This window comes from Dendrobates tinctorius, unplaced genomic scaffold (genome assembly GCF_039654945.1).
Source record: "Dendrobates tinctorius isolate UK_male_01 unplaced genomic scaffold, ASM3965494v1 ptg000366l, whole genome shotgun sequence".
In the NCBI taxonomy this organism is placed as follows: Eukaryota; Metazoa; Chordata; class Amphibia; order Anura; family Dendrobatidae; genus Dendrobates; species Dendrobates tinctorius.
This window is the reverse complement of record NW_027362032.1, coordinates 373,474-380,284: the sequence shown is the minus strand read 5'-3', so window position 1 is coordinate 380,284 and position 6,811 is coordinate 373,474.

Below are 6,811 nucleotides of genomic sequence, written 5' to 3'. Positions count from 1 at the left end.
AGCGTGTGGCTATGAAGTCACTTCAGCAGACTAGCAAGTTCCACATGAATATGGACACGGCATATTTATTGTGCACACTTGTTATTCAATGTTACACATGCCAAACATGAAATAAAACATCTAGGGCCATCTGGCCACTAACTAACAGTAGCAGGCTAACTACAAAATAAACCTATATAACAGCAAACAAGTCCATGTAATCTTACTGTGTCAGCTCCCAGCTCAGCAGACAGAGAGACTGAGAGATCCCAGCTCCTCCTGATTATATCAGCTGGACCAGTCAGGAAACCAAAACCTGGATTGAATAAGTGGAGGGGGAACTACCATTCCTTTCCATGCTGATCACTAAGGAAACCAGGACTGGATTACAGTGAAATAAACTGGCTTCATCATCAGTACAGGGAGACATATGAAATGAAACGGGGAGAAATATACCTGTTTTCTAGTACCTCTCCCCTTGGCACCTCACAGTACCTAGAGACCATGTCACAGATGTATGGAAGAGACAGGTTGTGGATGGCTTTGTATGTCATGGTTAGGGTTTTGAATTGGAGCCTCTGGGCAATAGGAAGCCAGTGAAGGGCCTGGCATAGGGGGGAGGCTGGGGAATAGCGGGGAGACAGGTGGATTAGTCGGGCAGCAGAGTGAAGGATGGACTGGAGCGGAGCCAGAGTGCTAGAGGGGAGGCCAGAGAGTAGGAGGTTGCAGTAGTCGAGGCGGGAGATGATAAGAGCATGCACTAGTGTTTTTGTGGTTTAGTGGTTGAGGAATGAGCGGATCCGGGAAATATTTTTGAGTTTGAGGAGGCAGGAGGAGGCGAGGGCTGGGATATGTGGTTTGAAAGAGAGCGCAGAGTCGAGGATCACCCCAAGGCACCGGGCGTACGGGACTGGGGAAAGAGAGCAGTCGTTGACATTGATGGATAGGTCTGGTGGAGGGGTTGAGCGAGATGGGGGAAAGATGATGAATTCTGTTTTGTCCATGTTCAATTTGAGAAAGCGAGCAGAGAAGAAGGCTGAGATAGCAGACAGACATTGTGGGATTTCATTCAATAAGGAGGCGAGGTCGGTTCCAGATAGGTAGATCTGCGTGTCATCGGCATAGTGGTGATACTGCAAACCGTGGGATTCTATGAGCTGTCCCAAGCCAAAGGTATACCATATGGGAATAAACATGCTAGAAATAGGAGGAAACCACTATGGCTAAATAGAGCTGTAAGGGGCGCAATAACAGACAAAAATAAAGCATTTAGAGAATTAAAGCAAGTAGGTAGTGATGAGGCATTGACTAAATACAGAAGATTAAATAAATTCTGTAAAAAGCAAATCAAGACAGCAAAGATTGAGACAGAGAGACTCATTGCCAGAGAAAGTAAAAATAATCCCAAAATATTCTATAACTACATAAATAGTAAGAAGCTAAAAAATGATAGTGTTGGCCCCCTTAAAAATAGTCTGGGTGAAATGGTGGATGAGGATGAGGAAAAAGTCAATATGCTAAATGACTTTTTTTCAACAGTATTTACTCAAGAAAATCCCATGACGGATAACATGATCAGGGATAAAAATTCTCCATTAAATGTCACCTGCTTAACCCAGCATGAAGTATGGCGGCGTCTAAAAATCAGTAAAATTGACAAATCCCCGGGCCCGGATGGGATACACCCCCGAGTACTGCAGGAATTAAGCACAGTCATAGATAGACCATTATTTTTAATCTTTAAAGATTCCATAATAACAGGGTCTGTACCACAGGACTGGTGTATAGCAAATGTGGTGCCAATATTCAAAAAGGGGACAAAAACTGAACTTGGAAATTATAGGCCAGTAAGTTTAACCTCAACTGTGGGTAAAATGCTGGAGGGTTTTCTAAGAGATACTATGCTGGAGTATCAGGAGAAGAATACCCTCATGACCCAATATCAACATGGGTTTACAAGGGACCGTTCTTGTCAGACTAATCTGATAAGCTTTTATGAAGAGGTAAGTTCCGGACTGGACCAAGGGAATGCAGTGGACGTGGTGTACATGAACTTTTCAAAAGCTTTTGATACGGTGCCACACAAAAGGTTGATACATAAAATGAGAACAATGGGGATAGGGGAAAATATGTGTAGGTGGGTTAAGAGCTGGCTCAGGGATAGGAAACAAAGGGTGTTTATTAATGGAGCACACTCGGACTGGGTCACGGTTAGCAGTGGGGTACCACAGAGGTCAGGTTTGGGCCCGCTTCTTTTTAACTTATTTATTAATGACCTTGTAGGGGGCATAGAGAGTAGAATTTCAATATTTGCAGATGACACTAAACTCTGCAGGGTAATAAATACAGAGGAGGACAATTTTATATTACAGGAGGATTTATGTAAACTAGAAGCTTGGGCTGATAAATGGCAAATGAGCTTTAATGGGGATAAATGTAAGGTCATGCACTTGGGTAGAACGAATAAGATGTATAACTATGTGCTTAATTGTAAAACACTGGACAAAACTGTCACTGAAAGAGACCTGGGTGTATGGGTGGACGACAAACTCACATTTAGTGGCCAGTGTCAGGCAGCTGCTGCAAAGGCAAATAAAATAATGCATTAAAAGAGGCATAGATGCTCATGAGTCACTAGTGCGACCACACTTAGAATACTGTGTACAGCTCTGGTCTCCGGTGTATAAGAAAGACATAGCTGAACTGGAGCGGGTGCAGAGAAGAGCGACTAAGGTTATTAGTGAACTAGGGGGTCTGCAATACCAAGACAGGTTATTACACTTGGGGCTATTTAGTTTGGAGAATCGAAGGCTTAGGAGTGATCTTATTACAATGTATAAATATATGTGGGGACAGTACAAAGACCTTTCTAATGATCTTTTTACTCTTAGACCTGTGATGGGGACAAGGGGGCATCCTCTACGTCTGGAGGAAAGAAGGTTTAAGCATACTCACAGACGCGGATCCCGGATGGGGCGGGCAGGGAGCCGGATGGGGGCGGGGCTTACCGACGCAGTGCGCAGCGTTGTTTTAACGCTAATGTGAAACCAGCCTAACAACTTTTTATCTATGTAATTACTGCCCTCTTTGGGGAATAAATCATAAAATTATCAGTCTGTCTTCAAGCTCTAAGAAACGAACTATGTGCTTTTTTAGATAATCGCTACTAATTTGGGGGTTTGCTATGCACCCTCTTAATTAACTCTTTGATAATTCCCTTACTGCAGTAGTCTAATTGCCTGTGTACAACAAGCAGCCCATCCAGTGACTAATTATCCTAGGTGCAGTTCCCTGACTGACCTGAGGGTAAGGGGGGCACTGAAGAGCTGCGAGTTCCAAAGTGGAACTGAGAAAGTGGGATATCCATAAATCCCCACAGTTCTTGGAAGGTTGTTAGCGGTGGTGGGGCATCCAAAATAACCCCCCTGCAATAAATTGTTAGGGCAAGATTAGCTTTCTGTATATTTTTGTCACATGGTGCTAGTGGCGGGATAACTAAGATAAGCCCCCACTTTGCCTGTGATAGCCATGTGCTGGCAGTGCGTCGCATCCCTCCGTCTGCTGACATATTGGTGTCAGCGGTGGGATTGTCACATGTTGGCAGCAGTGGGATCGTGACAATTTCCGTTTTCCCGTTAGGGCTAAGGCTGAGATTAGGGATAGGGGTGTGTTGGGGTTAGGGTTGGAGTTAGAATTGGGGGTTTCAACTGTTTAGGCACATCAGGTGCTCTCCAAACACAACATGGTGTCTGATCTCAATACCAGCCAAAAAAGTCAAATGGCGCTGCTTCCCTTGCGAGCTCTTCCTTGCGCCCAAATAGTGGTTTACCCCCACATATGGGGTATCAGCGTACTCACGACAAATTGCACAATAACTTTTGGGGTCCTGTTACTTTTGGGAAAATAACAATTGGGGGTGAAAAGATCATTTTTGTGGAAAAAATATTCAAGTCAAACGGCGCTCCTTCCCTTCCAAGCTCTGCCATGAGACAAAAGAGTGGTTCCCCCCACATATCAGGAATCAGCGTACTCAGGACAAATTGCACAATAACTGTTGCAGCCCTATTTCTCCTGTTACCCTTGGTAAAATAAAAAAATTGAACCTTAAGTAATTTTTTTGTGAAAAAAGTTAAATGTTCATTTTTTTTTAAACATTTAAAAAATTCCTGTGAAGCACCTGAAGGGTTAATAAATTTCTTGAATCTGGTTTTGAGCACCTTGAGGGGTGCAGTTTTTAGAATGGTGTCACTTTTAGGTATTTTCTATCATATAGACCCCTCAAAGTGGCTTCAAATGTGATGTGGTCCGTAAAAATAAAATGGTGTTGTGAAAATGAGAAATCGCTGGTCAACTTTTAACCCTTATAACTTCCTAACAAGAAAAAATTTGGTTCCCAAATTGTGTTGATGTAAAGTAAACATGTGGGAAATGTTACTTAAGTTTTTTGAGTGCCGTATCTCTGTGATTTAAGGGCATAAAAATTCAAAGTTGGAAAATTGCGAAATTTTCGCCAAATTTGTTTTTTTCACAAATAAACGCAAGTTATATGAATTAAATTTTACCACTAACATGAAGTACAATATGTCACGAGAAAACAATGTCAGAATCACCGGGATCAATGGAAGCGTTCCCCAGTTATCACCTCATAAAGGGACAGTGGTCAGAATTGTAAAAATTGGTCCGGGCATTAACATGCAAACCACCCTTGGGAGTAAAGGGGTTAAAGCAAAAAATGTGGTCAATTCTGTACTTAATATCCCCTATCCAGGTATATATGGTCGCCTCACCCCCATCCTGATACACAAGGCCCCCTCATCCCTATCCTGGTATGCATGGATCCCTCATCCTTATCCTGGCAGGAATGATCGCCCTCATCCCTATATTAATATAAAGGGGCCCCCATCTCGTCCTGGTATGATTGGCCCCCATCTCGTCCTGGTATGCATGGCCCCATCCCATTTGCCCCCACCCCCATCCTGGTATGCATGGCACCATCAGAAAACTTAAAAAAAAAAAATTACACTTACCTACCTGGCGCTCCCTCGCTGCGTCCTGCTCCGGTATCAGCAACTGCTTTATGCTTGTAAGCAGCACATGGCAGGGGCGTCATGCGCTGCTCACAAGCAGAGCACAGCTGCCGGAGTACTTACCGGGACTGTTCATTGGAGATCGGGGTGATTATTCATTGCTCTTCAGTAGCGCACAGTGTCAGCCCCCGGCTTCCTGCTGCTGCCGGCGGTCACGTGTGCCGCTACTTAAGAGAAATGAATATTCAATGGATTCATCATTCATTCATCAGGAGACTATTTCATACTGAACTACATTCAAGCGGGACTAGACGAAGAAAACCCTAAAATCATGTATCATGTTATCCGAAACAGTCAGAAAACTAGCCACATATTGGCAGATCCCAGACCTCAGACTATATACTTTGTAAGTTTATAAGCCACTCCAATGTGAGGAATAGATAGTATGTGAAAATACCGCATATACCGCTCAGGGAACACTTACCTTTCAGAGATAATTTCCATATTCATACTAAATAATGGCACAGATCTCCCAGACATTATGATTGCACATATCCCTAGTCTTTATACCGATATTGCACTCATTCCCTGCCAGACCGCAGCATGGCCATTAGTTAGAAGCTGCTAATGATCTTTGGAGCAGGTAAGTTTTCCCTGAGTGGTACATATTGGGCCGTCTGAAGACTGAGTTTAGTCTAGGACAATTTGTCTGCACTACTAATTATCAGCTGTTACATTACCAAACTAGGGCAGTCCCTATAGGAGAAAAACCCAAGAATTATACTGTATTTTCACATACTATCTATTCCTGACACTGGAGTGGCTTATAAACTTACACAGTATATAGTCTGAGGTCTGCGATCTGCCAATATGTGGCTAGTTTTCTCTTTTGGATAACATGATTCATGATTTTAGTTTTTTTGTCTAGTCTCACTTGAATATAGGTTAATATTAAATAGTCTCCTGATGACGCCTTTGGTGAGGATGATGAAACCCATAGAAATGAGAGAATTGGAGAGTGAGTGTGTAAATGTCACCTCACACTATATACTGAACTGTGGTGTACATGTTTTTTCTATTAGTCACCTATTAACTAATCTTCAGGGGGTGAATTATGGGTATAGTTTTACATTTGGAATTAATAAAGTTTAGTTTTATCCTTTTGTCAGCAAACATGAGGAATGACAAGACACAACCCATTTAAGAAGATTCAATTTTGGTTAAAACTATTCCAACATTATGAATATAAAAAAGACTTCTCCCCTATGTGACATCTCTGATGTTTATTAACAATTGATTTCCAAGTAAAATATTTCCCACATTAAGAAAATGAAAAAGGCTTCTCCTCTGTGTGACTGCTCTGATGTCTAACAAGAAGCGCTTTCCGGTTAAAACATTTCTCACATTCTGAACAGGAAAAAGGCTTCTCCCGTGTGTGGATTCTTTGATGGCGATCAAGATCTATTTTCCATTTAAAACATTTCCCACATTCTGAACATGAATATGGCTTCTCTGCTGTGTGAATTCTCTCATGTGTAACAAGACTTGAATTCTGAGTAAAACATTTCCCACATTCTAAACATCAAACAGGCTTCTCTCCTGTGTGAGTTCTTTGGTGCCTAACAAGATTCCCTTTCTGGTTAAAACATTTCCCACAATCTGAACACGAAAAAGGCTTCTCTCCTGTGTGAGTTCTTTGGTGCTTAACAAGATTGACTTTCAGTCTAAAATATTTTCCACATTCTGAACATGAAAAAGGCTTCTCTCCTGTGTGAGTTCTTTGGTGCATAACAAGATTGACTTTC